This window comes from Bidens hawaiensis, unplaced genomic scaffold (assembly GCF_021521415.1).
Source record: "Bidens hawaiensis isolate Kalapana, Puna unplaced genomic scaffold, B.hawaiensis_p1.1 tig00057938_1, whole genome shotgun sequence".
NCBI classification, from domain to species: Eukaryota; Viridiplantae; Streptophyta; class Magnoliopsida; order Asterales; family Asteraceae; genus Bidens; species Bidens hawaiensis.
Genome location: NW_027500460.1, coordinates 21,600 through 45,388, shown reverse-complemented (window position 1 = coordinate 45,388; position 23,789 = coordinate 21,600). Strand labels below are relative to the sequence as shown.

The window sequence follows — 23,789 nt, the reverse complement described above, 5'->3', positions numbered from 1 at the left end:
ACTTCAAAAACTCGTTAAAGAACTCACCGAAATAAATCTCCTTGCTGAGATGCGCCTTGTTCAACTCACTGAATCAGTGGAAAACATGAAAATGGAACTTCGAGACATTAATGAACAACTCCAGTTTCAAGTTCTCGGTTTCACGTACTTTCCACCACCAGGGCCATTCGGAGGAGGAGAACCTTTAGGGGACATTTAGGAAACTTAATTTTCTGTTCTTATGTGTAAACAAGTTCATTACGCACAATGTTCTAGGAATTTCGGGCTTAACCCGAATATTTTCTTATTTCTAGGAAAACCGGGCTTATCCCGTATTTGTTTTAAGACCTTTTAATTTTAATGGAAAGTAGTTTTTAGGATGACTAAGCTCTAATTTAACATATTAGACTTCATTCTAAAAATTCCAACTCTCGCGTTTTGATGAAAAATAAAAGAAAACATTAATAACAAAAAGCACGAGGCCGTGGTCACCCTAGAATCTTCAGCATGATACGCGCTGACTCCGTACAATTCTCTGACTCAGAAACATTTATTCCACTAGCAGCACGGGGCCGTTCCTACGTATGCATGGGGCCGTGTTCAACTTTCCAGTCTCTATATAATGCATGCATAAACTCACTATTCCATTCACACCAAACACAACATTATTGAAATGGAAAGCAAGAAGGTTGAATGGAGGCCAGTGAGGAAAGGCAAGCACCATGAATCTTCCTCAAATCTTGAGGAGGAGGTCATGAGGCTACAATGCATCATGAGAGACCAAGTTGAAAGCAACATTCAAACCGAAGCTCGCGTAATCGAGCTAATCAACAAAGTCGAATTACTTAGGTTCGAAAACTTCCATGTTGTGGATGGCCACCACAAAGATGTGGCTTCCAAGCTCAACTTTCTCAACCGGGAAATCATTAAGCTCGACAAAAAGCTTTCCGGGCTCTTGGAAGCCAAACGAGCACCTCCCCACATCCAAGACTTGTTCGGGAATGGTGGTCGTTGAAGTCCCGACTTTGTTTCACGTTGAAGTTGCTCCCGCTAGTGTTATGTGTTAGAATCTTGTTGTACTTTTCATTTCCACTATGTTTAATTATGTCTTTATGTTTTTTGTTTTAATGAAATTTAGGACTTTTAATTACTATCTTATACTAACCAAAAATCAGTTAAAAACGAACCAGCTCGACAAATAAAAAAAATCAAAAGAAGAACTTTCTGCATCATGCAGCACGGTACCGTGCTTCCAAAAGCACGGCGCCGTGCTTTTAACCCCAGTACAGTTACGATTTTGTATTGTTAAAATAACTTTTCAACCATCAACCATAACACCCACTTCGTTTCTGAACGATAAACCGCCGAACAACCCCTATTACACTAATTTCTTCATCAAATCTTCTATTCTGAAACAAAGGTATGTTAATTTAACGATTATATTGTTCAAATTCATCATTCTAGGTTTAGTTTAACCCTAAAATCTCTCAAATTGACCAAATCGGGTCTAAACCCGAAAATGATATGGGTTATTCTATTAGTATAGGATGAATAGATTATTGAATAATTGTTAAGGTTTAATTGAAAGGAACAATTCGGGTTTTTTTATATTGTGTTATATTACTCAACATTGTGTTACATTTTATTCGACATTGTGTTTATATTTTGCGATCTGATGTGTCTTTTTTTATTTATAATTGTTTCTTTTGTTAACTTTCATCATTCTATCTTTTTTCTCGGTTTTGTGTCTTTTATCGTTTTTTTTAACAAGAATGACGGGAAACATTTTGGTTTTTAAAATTTATTCGTTATATTTATATTTTGAGTTATGATTTTTTTTATTTTTATTTTTTATATTTTTTATGGGTTTTTTGTGTAGCCACAAATCATTTTCACACTTCTCATTTTTGTCTACTTTTGTATTTTAACTTTATCCTATAAGAGTGAGAACACCACTTTTTTTTTAGGAAACTTGAATAAAAAGATGTTGATAAATGTTATAAGGGATATTAGTTTTTAATACTCTCAACTTTCACCCGTTGGTTAATATCACTCCCAACTTTCACTTTGTCTCCCACCACTCCCAACTTTCAACCTATTTGTTTTTATCACTCCCCCGTTAACCGACGACTAACGCCGTTAGTGAAGATGCTGACGTGGCTTTTTTTTTAATTTAATTTAATTAAGTCAGACATGAGGTGGCATGCCTACTTGGAAATTACCTTTTTTTATATCAAACATTCTTATATATATCAAACATCAATAACAATACTTGAACAAAGCATGAGATTCAACACAATCTCCAAATCAACCTCACTGTCACCATCATCATCATATCATCATCCCACTCGTCACCACCGCGATCTGAAACCCGAGTTCCGGATTCCGATAGCCCCGGAATCACAAAACCCACCTCCCATCATAATTAATTTCAAAATTCTCATCCCAAATCTCACCTTTACCCATCAGGGTTTCATCTAAAACACTAACCCCTGAATCCACCAATGGCAACACCTTCTAGGTTTCAATTACACATTTATTCACAACCAAATTCAACTTCTTATCATCCAACTTTGAGCCGTATAGAATCTCAACATCGTAGCTTGGAACCCTAACGTTATCAATCAGGGTGGATATCCGGCAACAATGATGATTTTACCAGCGGGAGGACATCAATTGGAGTATAGATCGCTATACTCATCATCTTCCACTGGATTATTAAGCTAGGGTAAAATATACGGTGAAATTGGATTCCGGTGGTGAGTCATACAGGTTATGTGGGTTGAATCATGACTGGTGTGATGGTTTGAAGGTGAATAATAATGTGGAATGTGTTAATTTTGATATAGATTCTAGGGTCTGATTTTTTTAAGGGTTTGAAGGTGAATGATGATGTGGATTCTGTTATTGATGTTTGTTATAAATAAAAAAAAGGTAATTTCCAAGTAGGCATGCCACCTCATGTCTGACTTAATTAAAAAAAATTAAAAAAACCACGTCAACATCTTCACTAACGGCGTTTGTCGTCGGTTAACGGGGGAGTGATAAAAACAAATAGGTTGAAAGTTGGGAGTGATGAAAGAGAAAATAAAAATTAGGATTGATATTAACAAACGGGTAAAAGTTGAAAGTATTAAAAAACAATATTCCATGTTATAATGACTTGAAAAATAAACTGTTGCCATCAACCTTTTGCCGTAGAAAAAGGTGTTTATATAAGAAATTTATTACTTATAAATTATTTAAATTTAACTCATGTGGTTTTCCTTGTCAGAGTGGCTAACTGGCTACGATGAAATATCATAAAAATATATGTTAGCATTTATTATAATGATATTATCGTAACTAAAAGTTATAATTTAGTTGAACTTTACGTTATAAAATTCAAGTAATAACTATAATCATACACTCCTTTAAATAAATAATAATACACATTCTTATGATGAATTTTATTATTTTATAGATTTCTTAAGATGAGTTATAATAAAGACAAAAATGATGGTCCTAGCTATATGCATAGCCATGAGGATATGTGGTATCAAGTGCACAACAATGAAATCGTTCGTGTGGTCTTGTGTTTAATATTCATATTTAAATTTAAGGGTATATTTTTTCTATGTTTGGCTTGAATTTACTTAGTCAAGCTAAGCCAAGCTAAAAGTTGAGTTTGAACTCAGGTCAGTTTGAATTCAAGTTATCTCAGATAAAACTCAACCCAAGCTTTAAACAAGTCAATTTGATAAGGCTTGAATTCATATAATTAAGCTAAAAGTTGGAGCTTGAACTCAATTCAGTTAGAGCTCAAGTCAGCTTGGTTTGGTTTTTAGAGAAAGAAAAACTAACATAGCAAAATAAAAAATTAGGGTTGCTCGGGTGGCAAGATAAACACCAGTCAACCCATCAAAATTAGATCGTACAATATTGTTAAAGGTCGGATAAAATAGGCAATATTTAAATAAATTGGCAAGGGACTATGATTGCTAATCTAAAAAGAAGATTAACATAAATAACCCCATCAACCACATTATAGTAAGACATAATGAATAAATTATACCATATGCAAGATTTAAATAAACTGGCTGGGGACCATGATTGTTTTGAATGATTTCTACAAAATACATGCTTATATCCTATCCGCACTCATCAAGATAAACCCTAATTTAAAATACGAAACGAATTTTTAAATATATTGACTTTGATAATTCAACTATGGCAGAATGAATGAATTTATAAACCTTCATTTGAATGACATTTGACGTGAAATACGTTTGCGCCCAAGTACTATGAACCATAAAAGAGGGGGGTCATGACATGTACATATGTAGGTGAGTGGGTGCCAGAATATACCAAAAACCCCACATGTGACCATTTAAAATTAACTCAAACATGACTTGCTACCAACAAATTTATACTTTAAAATTTAAAGATTAATTAAAGGTGGTCAAACTTACTTATAGACATATAGACATACTTGTTTATATATAAATATGTATAAATATTTTAAGTTTAATTCTGTACCTAAAATAAAATTCACAAGTCATTTGTATTGTTACCGTCAAACCATAGATAAGTAACCTTGTTCCATTTATTTAACTAGAGTGTAACATTCTTATTTTAATTATATGATAAGGGTGTTTGAGATTTGAGGGTTTTGAGAGTTGAGAGCCAAGATGTCAAGTTGTAATTGAGGGATTAAATTTCATTTGACCAATATTGGATCAATAGGACGTGTTTGGCACTCAAGTTAAGACATTAGATCTATTTGGTCCGTATAGATTGTAAAAGACTATTACATGTGATATTTGAATGCTTTAACTAATAATATGAACGTAAATTTTATAAAATTGAGGTTTATGATTAATGTAACTAAATATGTTAATTACAAACGATTATTATAGTTTAGATTAAAATAATGTAATTGATAAGGTTAAATAAGATAATACAATAGTTATGAATCAATCATTCAATAAAGTAAGGCTGAGGGGTGTGGGGCTTCAACGGGGGCGCTAGAGCCCCTCCGCTCGCGTCCCCAGGCGCTAACACCACACCACCAGGGCGCTAGCGGGGGCGCTAACGGAAAAAAAAGAGAGGCGTGAGCTGGTTAGCGGCTGAAGAGAGAGAGAAACTTGCATTGGGTTTAGAAAAAGAGCCGTTGGGCTCTTAAATATTAAAAAAAAATATATTTTCTTAAACTATAAATATATACCTTTATAAAATATACTTCATTTCACAATTATACACCTTTCTTCCTAAAATCCTCTCAAAATTAACACAAAAAAAATGTCATGGTACTCGTCTGATTCCAACTCCTCCGAAGAGGATGATTTGCTTCTTCATGTAGGGGGAGTTTTGACCGCAACCGTGGTGGATCTCTTGCAAAATCTAGCCCATCAACCTCGAGTCCCGAGAGTTAGAGCACCACCTCGTGATCGTGATCGATCGGGTGCTAACGATACTTTGATTCGGCATTATTTTAGCCCTCAACCGGTATACGAGGAGTCGAATTTTCGAACTTGTTTCCGAATGAGCAGACAATTGTTCATGCGTATAGCAAGTGATTTAGAGGCACGGTATCCCTTTTTTCAACAAAGGGAGGATGCTAGGGGTCTCCCCGGTTTTACCTCTCTTCAAAAATACACGGCTGCTATCCGTCAATTAGCGTACGGCATCTCGTCGGACGCTTTGGATGAGTATTTACAGATGTCGAAAAGGGTTGCACGTGAATCCCTTCATTTTTTCTGCCAAGGTAAAAAACATTAATTTTAGTTTTTATTAAATATTTATTACATTTTTTAATATATATTATATGTTTATAGATTATTTTATATACGTAGGAGTCATATCGATTTACTCTCGGAGATATCTGCGTAAACCTACAATGTATGACATCCAACGCATATATGAGGTGCACGCAGAAAAACATGGTTTTCCTGGGATGCTAGGTAGCATCGATTGTACGCATGTTGGATGGGCTATGTGTTCAACGGCCTGGAGAGGTCAGTTCCACCGTGGTGATTATGAAGGGCCGACCCTTATACTTGAGGCGGCGGTGTCACAGGATCTTTGGTTTTGGCATGCTTTTTTTAGTGTTGCTGGGTCAAATAACGACCTTAATGTTATCGATTAGTCACATTTGATCAACGACCTTATCGACGGGGTTGAACCACCTCAATCTTTTGTTGCAAATGGAGAACTCTTCAAGTACGGGTACTATCTGGTCGATGGTATTTACAACGAATGGGCTTTGTTAGTTCAAGCTTTTACAGATCCAATCGCTGATAAACAGAAGTATTTTACGAAGAAGCAAGAGTCTGCTAGAAAAGATATTGAAAGAGCTTTTGGAGTTCTGAAAAAACAATATTATGTGCTGGCGAACCCGATACGTTATTGGACTCGGGAGAGGATAATGGACGTCGTCTACACGTGTCTGATCCTACACAACATGACGTTAGAAGACGAGGGCAAAGCTATCTGCCAAAACTACCAAGGTGACAATCCGCCACAACCGTCCACAATCAGTGATCAACAAAGACTTCATAACATAGCAAATATCAATAGCCGTGAGATACACGGGAATCTTCGACATGAGTTGGTTGAACATTTGTGGGCAAGGCGACCCGATGATCTTATATTAGATTAGTGTTATTATTAAGTATTATTGTTTGTTTAATTTTTAGTATGTTTTTTTTTGTAATTTGAATTTTAGATATTAATGTGTTTTTTTATTAATGTGTGTTTTTTTAATAATTTATGAGTTTTTTTAATAATACGTTGTTTGAATATATTTATAAAAAAATAAAAAAAAACCCCCTTATCCAGTTTCTCTCTCTGCCACATGTCATAATATTATTGGTTGAAACCCCCGCTAAAGCCCCAATTAAAACCCCCCACACCCCTTAGTCTAATCTAATATATGGTTTGCCTAAACATGTTCATTGATTGTGAAACAAATGAACCTTCTTTGTCGTTTTCTTGTATCACTTGATTATTCGCCAAATATTTTGGCAGCAATTTCTGACTCTCAAATTGAAAATGCAAGTTGACTCATTGTTATCTCCTAGAAATTGATCATTTTAGTGCATATACATACGTGCATATGCATACATATTGCAATAGGGAAAATTCCGATCATTTAGAGAATGTGTTTTTAAGTTTATCTCCCTAAATTCAAGTTTCCAATTTTATCCTTTTAGTATCTCGTCGCCGGAAACATGTTAGCGTACACCGACGATGTGTTAACATAACATAGGGTTGACAATGCGTTATGTTGCTAACATAGGGTAGCAGCGATGCGTTAATGTTTAAAGTAGGGGTTCCACGATGCGTTAGCTGATAACGCATCGCTGCTACCCTATGTTAGCAACATAAATGTATCTCGTCGCCGGCGACATGTTAGCGAACACCGACGATGCGTTAACATAACATAGGGTTGACGATGCGTTAATGTTGCTAACATAGGGTAGCAGCGATGCGTTATCAGCTAACGCATCGCTGCTACCCTACGTTAGCAACATAACGCATCGTCGCTACCCTACGTTAGCAACATAACGCATCGTCAACACAGATTCCGGCCACGTTTCGTTATCTTATTTGTTTCAGTAACGCATCGTCGGTGTTCGCTATCATGTCGTCAGCGACGAGATACCAAAGGGACAAAGTTGGAAACTTGAATTAATGGGGATAGTCTTGGAAACACATTCTCTAAATGGGCTATTATGGGAATTTTCCCATTGCAATATTGGTGACGTTTTAGTGGGCTCATTGCTATTTCCTAGAAATCGATCATTTTAGTGCACGTGAACACTTTTTTTTACGGTCAACTTATCTTTCTAGTGGATTTGTGGTTAAATTTATCACATTGGGATACGCTTGCTTTCCGATTCAGATAAAAACCCTTATCTAAGGCGAATGGCAGTGAACACTCGTTCGATGACATGATAATACGGTGAAATAAAACCCGTTCAGTTTAAGAATCCAACCAGTGAACGTCATCTACTCGTCTAGTCTCACATTATCACCATGCGCCGTGAAACTAAATGCTAGGGGCGAGGATCAAACCTAAGTCACGTGAAACACCAAGTTTTATTTCTTACTATTTTACCACTAACTCATCGAGAACGACATCGATCAATCAAGAAAAAGAAGAGTAAACTAAAATTTTATAATTCAAATAAGAGGAATTGATGTAAAATCGATATTGGTAATACACTGTTGTTTTTGTGTGAGTTCCTTTCGATCTTCCTCTTGCTTTCCATTGGGTGGTTAGTTCCTTTTCCTAATGAAAATTCCATTGTTTCGAAAAGAAAATAAATACGTGTATAAGCTATATATATTCATTTTGAGCAATAGAACAATGTGATTAGAACATGAGTAATGGATCAATATAGTGGTTGTTCAATACAAAGCCATTAAACTCAGGTCTTGAGTTCAGGTTCCACAAATTACAAAGTTTAAAAGACATTCGTTGTTCAAAAGAAAAAAAAAACCATGACCAATGGAATAAATGTACTGGAATCTTAGGGTCTGTTTGGTATGGGGTAATGGATGAGCGATATAATGGAACGAGCGAAGGAATGGAATGAACGAGGTAATGGAATAGATCATTACCATTCCATTGACATTTTGGTTACCATATGAGAATGACATTAATTATTAGTTTTTATTACTTGGTAAGTAAGAAAAAATCAGAATAAAATAAAATGGTAGTGAGTGTTGGTGGGATGGTGCTGGTGGGTGGCGAGTAATAATGGTGGTGGTGGGGTGATGGGTGGCATGAGCAATTGTTGGTGGTGGTGGTGATGGTGGGTGGTGATGGCGGTGGTAAGTGGCGGGTGATGTTGGTGATGGCTTGTCACACCCTCAAAATCCACTAACGGAGTTTTACCGTCAGAGGGTGTGAACTAACAGGATCGGATTCATTAGTTATAATCAAACTATAAAACAAAGTTTCAGAACCATGAAAACGTTTACGAGTATTTAAATGCGGAAGCGTAAAAAAACATAAAACAGAATGTTGCGTCACGTAGGACGACTTAAACCCAATGATAACAGTTTTAAAAGAGTTTGCATAACAAAAGCGTTTTCAAGCAATGCATGATCCTATACCGCGCGCCCGCCTCGGCTACCTGAGAATAACATACTAAAAGTGTCAACACGGGGTTGGTGAGTTCATAAGTTTATATAAAATAAAGCGTTTAGCGTTTGCGTTCAGCGTTTTGCGTTTAGCGTTTTGCGTTATGCGTTTTCCGTTATTGCGTTACCCGTTTTGCGTTACCAGATAGTGTTATGTCAATTATATATCTATAGGTAGCTAGTCTATAAAACAAGTATTACTAAGTGTTCGACACCGAAGCTGACTGTTTATCATTTGCCTTGCCACCAGGTCTATCCCGACCATGGTACGTGTTTAGCCAAGATTACACCCACTCGACCTCCAGTCGAGTTTAGCGTTGGGTGGGGTTTGTCAAACCCAGTAGTACTACTCAACAATGACTCGCTATTATCCAATATTAAACGGTTCGATGTGAATGAAGGACTTTAGTTATTGCGTTTGCCACTTAGTCTTTACAAGTGATATATAATCTATATTAACAAAATCTTAAATGCGTTTTCGGAGTATGTTATCTCCCCAAGTGAAAAGCGTTTGAAAACAGTTTAAAGGGGTAAGTGAAACTCACTGTTTGCGAAGAATTCCCAAAATAAATCACCAAGTGATGCGCGTCACAGAAAACTCTCTCTAGCGTTCTAAAACAATAAGGAGGTTTTCTAAGTATCGGAACTAATATCGAGTCTCTAGACCCGGCACATAATTCCTATGCACACAACATGTTTCGTGTTTCGTTTGTGAATCGTGTGTGACTTTAACAAGTGTATTTGTGATATGTTACATGTGTGAGCAATTATTTATGTGTCGTGTATTCATAATGTACATCACTAGCAATTACTTCCCGTAAGGGCAATTTGGTCAACACATAACAATTAACTAGCAATTATTCCCCGCAAGGGCAATTTGGTCAAATCATGACAATCAATTAGCAATTATTCCCCGCAAGGGTATTTTGGTCAAAATACGACAATTAGTTAGCAATTATCCCCCGCAAGGGCAATTTGGTCAAAACATGATAATAAATTAGCAATCACCATGTTTCATGCAACTTTCACAAAATTCAGCAACTAGTTTCTTAACGACAGAATTCTACTTGAAAAACTAGTCTATCCCACTGATCATAGCATCACAATAAATTTACCAAAAATCATCACAAAAGAATGTATGTGTTAGGTTTCCAGAACATATTTTTTTGTATTTTTATTCCATACATATTTCTCACAAAGATCAATTTACCACAGCAAACTCATAGCAGTAAAATTTATGCGCAACAGAATGTTATTTGAAATTCCCGTTAAACGAAAAATCCAATAAATGCAAGACCACTTGGGTTAGGTTCCTAACTCAACAAGTCAACTTTCAGAAGTGGAACCAACCCAATTGGTCTCGTAGTTCATGAGATATAAGATTTACAAAACAACCTAACAGCAGGTCTAACAACTCAGCTTTGCACAACGTTTTTTCTAAAATCATAAAGGTTAACTTTTACACGTCCAAAAATTGCAAATTTACATTCTTTAGAAACTAGACTCAACCTAGTTTACTGTAGTATCAATTATCTCAATCAATTTTCACATTTACACCCCGTTACAGTCAGTTGAACATCAACAACACAATCTGTCCAGAAACTGTTTGCAACAAAACTCAACAATTTAACCATCTATAGACTATAATCCATTCATATAACACTCTAGACACCATAATCACTATCCATGCACATCAATTACACCATACATACATGGTTAGGGTTTTATTTGATCTCAAAATCAAGACACAACAATTAACATGTAACAATATCTATTCTAGTTATCAAATCATCATCAATGCATCATCAAATCAAACAAAGATCATATGAACACAATATATGAAATTTCCAGATTTTAGGGTTTATAATTAACCCATTCAAACTCAAAATTAAGCATGTAAAATACATAGGATAGTTGTTTATACCTTCCTAGCACCTTAATCTTCGATTAAACTTGAAAAATCTTGATTGTATGTGTGTGTATGAGGGCCGATCACAAGGAGACAAGGGGAGGGGGGGGGCTGGCCGTCGATTATGAGGGAGAGAAAGAGAGGATTAGGGTTTTAGGTTTATGTTATTATTTATAATAACATGTTACACTCTAGTCCCTCAACTTCCAATTGTTACTTTTCTAGCTTAAATAACTAGTTCTTGTTTCTTGTTTAGCATCACACATAATATAAACAAGTAACACATAAGTCTAACACATAATTATCACATAATTATTGTTTTGACGTTTTTCGTTTATTCACTAATCGTTTGCGTCAACTTGTTTGCGTTTCGGTGCAATTCCCGAAAGACTACACATGTAGTAATTGTCAAGCGTCATTTAAACCCTAGTTTAAATGTAATGAGGTGTGCGTTATAGATTCAGTGATCTTTAAGTTTGAATTGACGGAGTTAAGTTAACGGAGTTAACCTGAAATTGACGATTGTCACATCATTCCCATGTTAAAGAATTTTCGTCCCGAAAATTTGAGTCAAGTCGTGATGAGTGTCTGAAAAAGTAAGAAAAATTTTCAGTTTGTCATATCATCCTCTAGTAGAAAGAAATTTCATCCCGAAATTTAATTCATACCTCGGTGATTTCTGACGGTTTGTCGAGTTTCGCGGTTTTCTGTGTTTGGTCAGCCCTTCAAAAAGGTGATGATACTTTTTCATCATTTGATCCTCGCGTTCCCACGTGAACTCCGGTCTACGTCTTGAGTTCCAACGAACCTTAACGATTGGAATTTTGCTGTGCTTGAGTGTTTTGGTTTCCCAGTCCAAAACGTCAACTGGTTCTTCAATGAAGCGTAGCTGTTCATCAATTTGCAGTTCGTCCAAAGGGACTACTTGGGTTTCATTGGATAAGCATTTCTTCAAATTGGATACGTGGAAGACATTGTGTACACTGCTGAGTTCCGCTGGTAAGTCCAGTCGGTACGCCACCGGACCAACGCGTTCCGTTATCCGGTAAGGACCAACGTATCGTGGGTTGAGTTTGTTTCGCTTCCTAAAGCGAACCACACCTTTCCAAGGTGTGACTTTGAGTAACACTTGGTCATTCACTTGAAATTCGAGAGGTTTTCGGCGCTTGTCGGCGTAACTCTTTTGGCGATCTCGTGCTGCTGCCATGTGATTTCGGATTTGAACAATCTTTTCCGAAGTTTCGAGTACCAGTTGTGGACCAGTGATTTGGCTGTCACCCACCTCTGCCTAGCAGAGAGGTGATCGACACTTTCGTCCGTACAGTGCTTCAAACGGCGCTGCTTTAATACCTGCGTGGTAGCTGTTATTATACGAAAACTCTACCAAAGGTAAGTGAGGTTCCCAACTTTTTCTGAAATCCAATACACATGCACGCAACATGTCCTCTAAGGTCTGAATAGTACGTTCACTTTGCCCATTCGTCTGAGGATGGTAGGCTGTGCTCATATCAAGGCGTGTGCCTAGGGCACTCTGTAGCGACTTCCAAAAGTGCGAAGTGAAACGGGAATCTCGATCAGAAATGATTGAGACAGGCACTCCGTGTCTAGACACTACTTCCTTCATGTAGACGTGAGTCAATCTTTCCATTTTGTCTGATTCCTTAATCGCTAAAAAGTGTGCGGACTTAGTCAACCGGTCAACGATTACCCAGATGGTATCGCATTCCGTCGGTGTTTTAGGTAATCCCGTGATAAAATCCATTGAAATGTGTTCCCATTTCCACATTGGAAGTTCCGGTTGTTGTAGTAGGCCAGATGGTTTCTGGTATTCTATTTTGACTCTGGCACAAGTCAAGCATTTGCTCACGTAGGTGGGAATGTCGGCTTTCATATTCGGCCACCAGTAAAGTGCCTTTAAGTCATGATACATTTTATCTGAGCCAGGGTGGATAGAATATCTGGACTTGTGTGCTTCGTCCATCACCAGAGTTCTCAACTCTCCGTATCGTGGAACCCAAATCCGGTTCTCAAAATATCGGACCCCGTCCGATTTGGTTTCAAGTTGCTTGTTCATGCCCCGCATGAGTTCCGATGGAAGATTATCATCTTTCAAAGCTTCGAGTTGCGCATCGCGAATCTGATTGGGTAAGTTGGTATGAATCGTGAGTTGCAATGCTCGCACTCGCCTGGGTTTATCGGTTTCTTTTCTGCTGAGAGCGTCGGCCACTACATTGGCCTTGCCAGGGTGGTACTTGATGGCACAATCATAATCTTTAAGCAGCTCGACCCAACGACGCTGTCGCATGTTCAGCTCCTTCTGATCGTAGATATGTTGGAGACTCTTGTGGTCGGTGTAAATGGTAAACTTGGTACCGTACAAGTAATGCCTCCATATCTTAAGGGCAAACAACACAGCTCCGAGTTCCAAATCATGGGTCGTGTAGTTCTTCTCGAGAACCCATAGTTGTCGAGAGGCATAGCTATAACCTTCTCGAGTTGCATCAGCACACAACCGAGACCTTGTATCGATGCGTCACAATGTACCTCGAAATTCTCCGTTCCCTCGGGTAGGGCTAGAATAGGGGCGCTACAGAGTTTGGTTTTCAATAGTTGAAAAGCGGATTCTTGCGCGTCACCCCAAATGTACTTAGTACCATTGTGAGTCAAAGCGGTGAGGGGTTGGGAAATCTTTGAAAATCCTTCGATGAAACGCCGGTAGTAGCCGGCCAGCCCTAGGAATTGCCGCACCTCAGTCGGAGTCTTAGGTGCTTCCCAGTTTTTGATGGCCTCTACCTTACCGGGATCGACATGGATACCATTCTCGTTGATCACATGTCCTAAAAAGTGAACCTCGCGAAACCAAAATTCGCATTTCGAGAGTTTAGCGTACAGTTGTTCCTTCTTCAACAATTCCAGAATTACCCTTAAGTGTTCTTCATGGTCAGCCTTGTCCTTGGAATAGACCAGGATATCGTCAATAAACACAATCACAAACTTGTAGAGGTACGCCTTGCATACTCGATTCATAAGATCTATAAATACGGCTAGTGCGTTGGTTAAGCCAAAAGGCATAACTGAAAACTCATAGTGACCATACCGTGTTCTGAAAGCCGTCTTTGAGATATCTTCTTCACGCACTCTTAGTTGATGGTAACCAGACCGCAGATCGATCTTCGAGTAGTAACTCGATCCTTGGAGTTGGTCAAACAGATCATCAATTCAGGGTAAAGGATAACGGTTCTTGACCGTCACCTTGTTCAACTCCCGGTAGTCGATACACATGCGGAAAGTCCCGTCCTTCTTTCGGACAAATAAGACAGGGGCTCCCCATGGTGATGAGCTAGGTCGAATAAAACCCTTATCCAATAAATCTTGTAACTGAGTGGACAGCTCCTGAAGCTCCGCCGGTGCGAGCCGATACGGAGCTCGTGCTATGGGTGCTGCACCGGGGGTCAGCTCGATTTGGAATTCGACTTGTCGAATAGGAGGGAGTCCAGGCAAATCCTCCGGGAAAACTTCCTGAAAATCTCGCACAATCGGTATATCTTCAATTCGCTTCTCTTCCGCGGGTTTCTCAACAATCTGCGCCAAAATTGCCGGATGACCCTTTCGTAGATACTTCTGCGCCTTCATGAGGGTAATGACGCTGGTGGTCATGCCGCTTCTCTCGCCCCGGATCGAAATGATCTTGCCGGAAGGGGTAGTAATGTGGACTATCTTGTCGTGACATATAATCTCTGCTCGGTTCTCGGATAACCAGTCCATGCCGACCATGACATCGAAACTACTAAGCGTAAAAGGAATAAGGTCAATATCAAAAACATGACTTGACAGTTTTAACTTACATCCCGCAAGTACATGAGTCGTTACTATAGTCTTACCGTCAGCTAATTCAACAGGAAATTTAGCATCTAACGGGGTTGGAGTTAAGTCTAAGAGTTGACTAAAGGCTTTCGACTCAAAACTCCTATCAGCTCCAGTGTCAAACAATACAGAAGCAAAACAATCGTTCACAGGGAACTTACCAGTCACCACGTACGGATCATTGCGGGCTTGACCCGACCCAATAACAAAAGCTCTTCCTTTACCATTGTTTCCACCACCACTGCCACTTCCATTACCTCCATTCTTGTCGTTCTGTTTTAGCTTGGGGCAGTCTTTCTTAAAATGTCCCTCTTGTCCACACTCAAAACATCCCTTGGTTGTCATGGGTGGTTTAGGAGCACCCTTTGCCGCAAGGTCTCCTCTACATTCCTTTGCCAGGTGACCCATCTTTCCGCATCTCTGACACTTGACACGGTCACACGGGCCAGCATGATGATAGTTGCACCTGTTGCACTTCGGATATTTCCCAGCATAGCCGCTCGAACCCTGCCCGCTACCGATGTTATTATTGTTGTGACTCTGATTGTTGAAGCTCCGAATGGGTTCGGGCTTACGGTAGTGGTGTTGCTGTGGGGGGTTCGAGGATGAGGATCTGGTGTTGTCAAACTTTCTCTTTCCGCTGCTCGGGTTGCTGTTGCTGTTGTTGTTGTCAGTGCTCGGGTTGTCACGGGCTTTAGTGGTTGAACCCCTTGGTGGTAGCGCACCTTGGGTCACTGCTTGATCCGTTAGTTTGTGAGCTAACTGAATCGCTTGTTGAATCGTGGCTGGTCTGGAAGACGTTACCATGCCCTGAATTTGCGGTGCTAACCCATCAATATACATTTCAATCCTCTTACTCGGCGGATCCACCATCCGCGGACACATCATAGCTAACTCGTGAGAACGGGTAGTGTAGGCTTCGATTTCTGAACCCACCATCTTCAATGACCAAAACTCAGATTCCAACTTTGCAATCTCCTCTCTCGGACAGTACTCTTCTCGCATCATGTTCTTGAACTCCTCCCAGTTCATCGCGTTAGCCAGTTCCAATCCAAGAATCTGTACGTTCGAATTCCACCAAGTGAAGGCAGAATCTTCGAGTGTTCCAGCAGCAAATTTGACCCTACTGGCAGGTGGACAATTACACATCTCAAAAGCTGATTCGGCCTTCTCAGCCCAACGCAGGAAACCTATAGCTCCCTCGGTGCCCTTAAACGAACTGGGCTTGCAGTCAAGGTAATTCTTGAAGGTACACGTTCCTATTGGACTTCCAGCTTGGTTCTGTACATGTGCGGCAAGAGCGGCCGCCGCGTGGTCATTCAGCAGAGTTTGGAGTTATGCTGCAGTCAGGTTGATGTTACCACGTCCGTGTCCAACGTTTCTTCCTGCCATTTCTTAGAATCACAGCATAAAATGTTAAACATGAATTTTTCTTTCATATGAACCACACCATACATGTAATAAAAGATAGGTAAGAAAGAAATAAAAGGAACAAACATCACATCACAACTATATATTAATCCAAATAATAATTCATGATTAAAACCATTGTATTCGCTACAAAGTATTTAAAACCAATCCTTCAAATCATAGAAAAATAATAGTTTGGATGGAGACAACCCCTCCATCTAGGTGTTATTATCGTTAGATGTCATCGTCTGAGGACACCTCTGAGTGTGCCTCCTCCTCTGCCGGTTCTTCCTCCGGTTCTTCTTCAGATTCCTCCTCGGGATCTTCCTCGGGATCCTCCTCAGGCTCCTCTTCGTGATCTTCTTCGGGTTCCTCTTCAGGCTCTGCCTCAGGTTCTGCCTCAGGTTCGGCTGCGTTCTGAGCAATTTGCATTTGTAAGACATCGCAGCGCTCTAAAGCTATCTCGGTTCAGGTCCTTGCTACTTGGAGTTGCTCTTGCAAGTCTATCATCTCGGCTTGCATCTTTCTCATAATCTTCATCTGTTGATCACTAGCCTCTTGCATTTTCTTCATTGCTACTGTCATGTGGGAAATTTCCTCTTTAGTTTCGGTTCCATCTTTTAACAGTCCGGAAACGTTCGCTCTCGTATAGCGCATGTAACCAACATCACGCTCCAAACAAGAAACAACAGCTGCGAGCACACGCTCTACAGGTTCGGTTATGGGTGGTAAGGTGATGGGATAAGCAGGATGGTTCGGGTGGGGTAGCGGGGGAACTTGTTCGCGATAGACCATACGTCTGATCATATTAGGGTACCAATCCCAGTTAACTTCATTTTCGTACATGCCTCCGGATAAGCGATACCTCTTCGGTGCGGGAGCTTCGAGTTCCGGAACTACTCGGGGTGGCGATGCGGTAGGTATCTGCGGTTCTTTCCCGTGAGCATGAGTCATCGGATCGGATGATGATGATGATGGCGGTGTCGACATTCCTACAGGTAAGCCGTGCATGCGCGCGTATGAGTGAAAAGGGTAAAGAGATAAGATAACAAAGACTACACAAATCTATGCAGTGCGTATCATTATAACTAATGGGTCGTCGCGGTTATAGTCTAGTATGCATGCAATTTCTAGTTCGCTATAACCAATGGCTCTGATACCAATCTGTCACACCCTCAAAATCCACTAACGGAGTTTTACCGTCAGAGGGTGTGAACTAACAGGATCGGATTCATTAGTTATAATCAAACTATAAAACAAAGTTTCAAAACCATGAAAACGTTTACGAGTATTTAAATGCGGAAGCGTAAAAAAACATAAAACAGAATGTTGCGTCACGTAGGACGACTTAAACCCAATGATAACAGTTTTAAAAGAGTTTGCATAACAAAAGCGTTTTCAAGCAATGCATGATCCTATACCGCGCGCCCGCCTCGGCTACCTGAGAATAACATACTAAAAGTGTCAACACGGGGTTGGTGAGTTCATAAGTTTATATAAAATAAAGCGTTTAGCGTTTGCGTTCAGCGTTTTGCGTTTAGCGTTTTGCGTTATGCGTTTTGCGTTATTGCGTTACCCGTTTTGCGTTACCAGATAGTGTTATGTCAATTATATATCTATAGGTAGCTAGTCTATAAAACAAGTATTACTAAGTGTTCGACACCGAAGCTGACTGTTTATCATTTGCCTTGCCACCAGGTCTATCCCGACCATGGTACGTGTTTAGCCAAGATTACACCCACTCGACCTCCAGTCGAGTTTAGCGTTGGGTGGGGTTTGTCAAACCCAGTAGTACTACTCAACAATGACTCGCTATTATCCAATATTAAACGGTTCGATGTGAATGAAGGACTTTAGTTATTGCGTTTGCCACTTAGTCTTTACAAGTGATATATAATCTATATTAACAAAATCTTAAATGCGTTTTCGGAGTATGTTATCTCCCCAAGTGAAAAGCGTTTGAAAACAGTTTAAAGGGGTAAGTGAAACTCACTGTTTGCGAAGAATTCCCAAAATAAATCACCAAGTGATGCGCGTCACAGAAAACTCTCTCTAGCGTTCTAAAACAATAAGGAGGTTTTCTAAGTATCGGAACTAATATCGAGTCTCTAGACCCGACACATAATTCCTATGCACACAACATGTTTCGTGTTTCGTTTGTGAATCGTGTGTGACTTTAACAAGTGTATTTGTGATATGTTACATGTGTGAGCAATTATTTATGTGTCGTGTATTCATAATGTACATCACTAGCAATTACTTCCCGTAAGGGCAATTTGGTCAACACATAACAATTAACTAGCAATTATTCCCCGCAAGGGCAATTTGGTCAAATCATGACAATCAATTAGCAATTATTCCCCGCAAGGGTATTTTGGTCAAAATACGACAATTAGTTAGCAATTATCCCCCGCAAGGGCAATTTGGTCAAAACATGATAATAAATTAGCAATCACCATGTTTCATGCAACTTTCACAAAATTCAGCAACTAGTTTCTTAACGACAGAATTCTACTTGAAAAACTAGTCTATCCCACTGATCATAGCATCACAATAAATTTACCAAAAATCATCACAAAAGAATGTATGTGTTAGGTTTCCAGAACATATTTTTTTGTATTTTTATTCCATACATATTTCTCACAAAGATCAATTTACCACAGCAAACTCATAGCAGTCAAATTTATGCGCAACAGAATGTTATTTGAAATTCCCGTTAAACGAAAAATCCAATAAATGCAAGACCACTTGGGTTACGTTCCTAACTCAACAAGTCAACTTTCAGAAGTGGAACCAACCCAATTGATCTCGTAGTTCATGAGATATAAGATTTACAAAACAACCTAACAGCAGGTCTAACAACTCAGCTTTGCACAACGTTTTTGTAAAATCATAAAGGTTAACTTTTACACGTCCAAAAATTGCAAATTTACATTCTTTAGAAACTAGACTCAACCTAGTTTACTGTAGTATCAATTATCTCAATCAATTTTCAAATTTACACCCCGTTACAGTCAGTTGAACATCAACAACACAATCTGTCCAGAAACTGTTTGCAACAAAACTCAACAATTTAACCATCTATAGACTATAATCCGTTCATATAACACTTTAGACACCATAATCACTATCCATGCACATCAATTACACCATACATACATGGTTAGGGTTTTATTTGATCTCAAAATCAAGACACAACAATTAACATGTAACAATATCTATTCTAGTTATCAAATCATCATCAATACATCATCAAATCAAACAAAGATCATATGAACACAATATATGAAATTTCCAGATTTTAGGGTTTATAATTAACCCATTCAAACTCAAAATTAAGCATGTAAAATACGTAGGATAGTTGTTTATACCTTCCTAGCACCTTAATTTTCGATTAAACTTGTAAACTCTTGATTGTATGTGTGTGTATGAGGGCCGATCGCAAGGAGACAAGGGGGGGGGGGGCTGGCCGTCGATTATGAGGGAGAGAAAGAGAGGATTAGGGTTTTAGGTTTATGTTATTATTTATAATAACATGTTACACTCTAGTCCCTCAACTTCCAATTGTTACTTTTCTAGCTTAAATAACTAGTTCTTGTTTCTTGTTTAGCATCACACATAATATAAACAAGTAACACATAAGTCTAACACATAATTATCACATAATTATTGTTTTGACGTTTTTCGTTTATTCACTAATCGTTTGCGTCAACTTGTTTGCGTTTCGGTGCAATTCCCGAAAGACTACACATGTAGTAATTGTCAAGCGTCATTTAAACCCTAGTTTAAATGTAATGAGGTGTGCGTTATAGATTCAGTGATCTTTAAGTTTGAATTGACGGAGTTGAGTTAACGGAGTTAACGGAGTTAACCTGAAATTGACAATTGTCACATGGCTGGGAGTGATGGTTGGTTGTGACGGTGGTGGGCGGCGATGGTAGGTTGTGGTGGGTGGTTGGTGGCGGCAGCGGAGGCTGGTGTGGTGGCGGCGGGCGGCAGAGGCAGGTGTTGGTGGTGGCAGGCGGCGTATGCGGTGGTGGTGGTGGCGGCCGACAATGGTGGCGACCCCCGGTGGGTGGGTTGCGTTGGTGGTGAGGACAATGGGTAGTAGTGGTGGGAGGGAGGTGAAGGTTATATAGTGTGAAAGGGATGGAATGAAAAAAAAAACAAGGGGGGTGAATGAAATGGATTTGAGGTGTTTTGGATGAAATGAAATGGATATGGTAATGAGTGATTCCATTTCATTGACCAACCAAACACTTTTTTTTAATTCTATCATAATAGTCCCTTCCATTCCGCATCTCATTCATGCATACCAAACGCTACCTTATTTCTATCATGCCATTAATTTTTTCGCCTCCATTCTCTCCTTTGATTTATTTTTGTTTTTTCCTTTCTTCTTCTTTGATACAAAACCACAAATGTGGTACATGGATCATCTCTCTTTCTCTCTACACCACCTCTTCTTATTCTCTTAGACATCTTACTTCCACCTCACCCAAATACACCCAAATTAGTTATTTCGGTCCAATATATTTTTTACCGAGTCAAAACCATATATATATATATACAAAATCAGACTAAAATATGTAATTCACATGAACTTGTTATTCTTAAAAGAACTAGGACGATGATATGACACATAAGAGATGAGATGAAGTCACCTAAAATGTAAGTAATGTTAAGTCGCATTCACACCAGATAAGATAATTATATGAATTTGCTTACGTTTACACCGTAAAAACTAGAGTATACTTCAAACCACATGTACTAAAATAATACGTATGCCCGTCTACCTTTCAAATTTTATGGGAACAACGAGAACTATCTTGAAGTCCATTCACCATCATACACTATCATAAACTTCGTCATATGTTTGAATAGTCGTCAAGGAATCTTTGATATTTTCAAAGTAGGACGTAGCATACGAACTTTCGGGCTTCGTTTACACCCCTAAACAAACGTTGGTTCAAACGATCCACTGTTTAACATGTTCTGGTATACGTTATCCACGCTTATCCTAATATTATCTATAAAGATCATATTAACGAAAATTAGATCAAACAAAACATGAATTTGCAAAGGTGTACCACGCGAGGAACTTACAGACCGGTAAGAGCGTAGCGATGAAGCTGATTGCAAAAGAGAAGGTGATTAAGGTCGGGATGACGGATCAGATCAAGCGAGAGATTTCGGTGATGAAAATGGTGCGGCATCCGAATATTGTAGAGCTGCACGAGGTCCTGGCGAGTAAATCTAATATTTACTTCGCCATGGAGCTCGTTAGAGGCGGCGAGTTGTTTTCCAAGATAGAGAAAGGACGGCTGCGAGAGGATGCTGCGAGAAGCTACTTCCAGCAGCTTATCTCAGCTGTTGATTTCTGTCATAGCCGCGGTGTGTTTCATCGAGATTTGAAACCAGAAAACCTTCTGTTAGACGAGGAAGGTAATTTGAAAGTGACGGATTTCGGTCTCAGCGCGTTTACGGATCATCTCCGTCAGGATGGGCTTTTACACACCACGTGTGGTACTCCTGCGTACGTCGCACCAGAAGTTATAGGAAAGAAGGGTTACGACGGAGCGAAAGCTGATATATGGTCATGTGGAGTAATCCTGTACGTCCTTCTGGCCGGATTCTTACCTTTTCAAGGCGAAAACCTAATTGCTATGTATAAGAAGATTTACCGAGGCGATTTCAAGTGTCCGCCTTGGTTTTCATCGGACGCACGGAGATTAATCACCAAGTTGCTTGATCCAAACCCTAATTCTCGAATCACGATATCGAAAATCATGGAATCCGCGTGGTTCAAGAAGGCGACGCCTAAGAGACCTAAATTCCTCGAAGATGAAGGCGTGAATTTAAAAGGCAAAGATGGTGAGACACTGAACGCGTTTCACATAATCTTGTTATCATAAGGATTCGATCTGTCTCCCTTGTTTGAGGAGAAGAAGTGAGAGGAGAAACAAGAGATCCGGTTCGCTACAATGAAGCCGGCAGGGGCGATGGTGTCGAAGTTGGAGGAGGTGGCGAAGGCGGTGAGGTTTAGCGTCAAGAAGAGCGGAGACGAGAGCAGTTTGAGGTTGCAGGGACCCGAGAACGGAAGGAAAGGGAAGTTAGGGATATCGGCGGATATATTTGCTGTAACGCCGTCGTTTTTGGTGGTGGAGGTGAAGAAGTCGAGTGGTGATACCCTGGAGTACAACCAATTCTGTAGCAAAGAGCTCCGGCCGGCACTTAAGGACATCGTCTGGCCGTCGCCCGCCGATCACTCTACTCAGGCCTGAATCGATTGTTGATTTCTTGTGTAAATTAGATTGTTTTGGTTATTGAAATGCTAAGAATTTCTCATTTTGTTTATTCAATAAATGTTTTTATTTTAGTTATAATTAATATTTTTATGAAAAATAGTTAATCTTCATCTAAGATGAATTGTTTTACCATGTTTAATGTTATTATTATTAATTACAATTACAATGTGATAATGATAATTATTAATATCAACGTATACATCAACACATGTTACCAATCCAAATCCTTTCGAGATTGGAACTTTAATAATTGACGTTTTTGTCTTTTTCTATGCTGGTTAAAAGTGTAAAGCAGATTTATCATTTTCCATTTTTAATGAGACGACGCCGTATTTAAGTTGTTGACGTAAAATAGTCACTCGTCGAATTAGAAGACGCCGAATGAAAACACTGAAAAGTGGGAATCACGGTTGTGCCGATCTTCTTAATTGATATTTTTCTCCAAATACACATTTAAATTTTTTAATAGTATGTTTGGCAAGAAACTTTTAATTTTAAGCTTTTTAAGAAAAAACTCATATTCAATAAAAACTTTGTTTGGTTAAAATAGCTTCAAGCTTTTAAGTTGGTGAAAAAAGCTCCATATTTGAACGCTACTATTATTAGCGTTTAAGAAAAAGCTACCTACAAGTTTTTACATTTGAATTTACAAGTTTGGCTCTTGAAAATTCTATCAACTTTTATTAATTTATATAGTAATTACACAATTAACCCTTATTCAAAACTAACTACCCCCACGAGTTTTTTAGGGCCGTAACTTTTTCACATGTTAATAATTTTGTAAACAAATTACATCATAAAAACGAGTATTTTGTTTACTTTAATTTGAGTATATATTGTTATACTTCTTTAATTTTATATATTAACATACTACGTGATTATTGGTTAGGATCGGTAACAAGTCGAGTCAGGTGAGCTCGAGTCATGTGTAAGACCAAATTAGGGTTAGAACGAGTCGATACAAAAAGGATTAAATTAGTTCAGTTCGTGTCGGTATGCTTTTTAGTCGAAAGGTTTCAGATCAAAATATGTTTCAGATTAGAACAGTGCATGTTCAGAAAAGGATTCAGATCAAAATAGGTTCGTTTAAAAAATTATCAATTTGAAATTACGGTATATTTCAGCTTTGTATCTTGATTTTCGTCATCAGTTACACGCACTTTCCATGAATTACAAGTCTACATTCG

General features: G+C 38.9%; 1 pseudogene; it reads left to right on the top strand.

Moving 5' to 3' along the window:
* Window positions 1-20,972: 20,972 nt before the first annotated feature.
* Window positions 20,973-22,661, top strand: LOC143602117 (CBL-interacting serine/threonine-protein kinase 6 pseudogene; annotated as a pseudogene).
* Window positions 22,662-23,789: the final 1,128 nt, after the last annotated feature.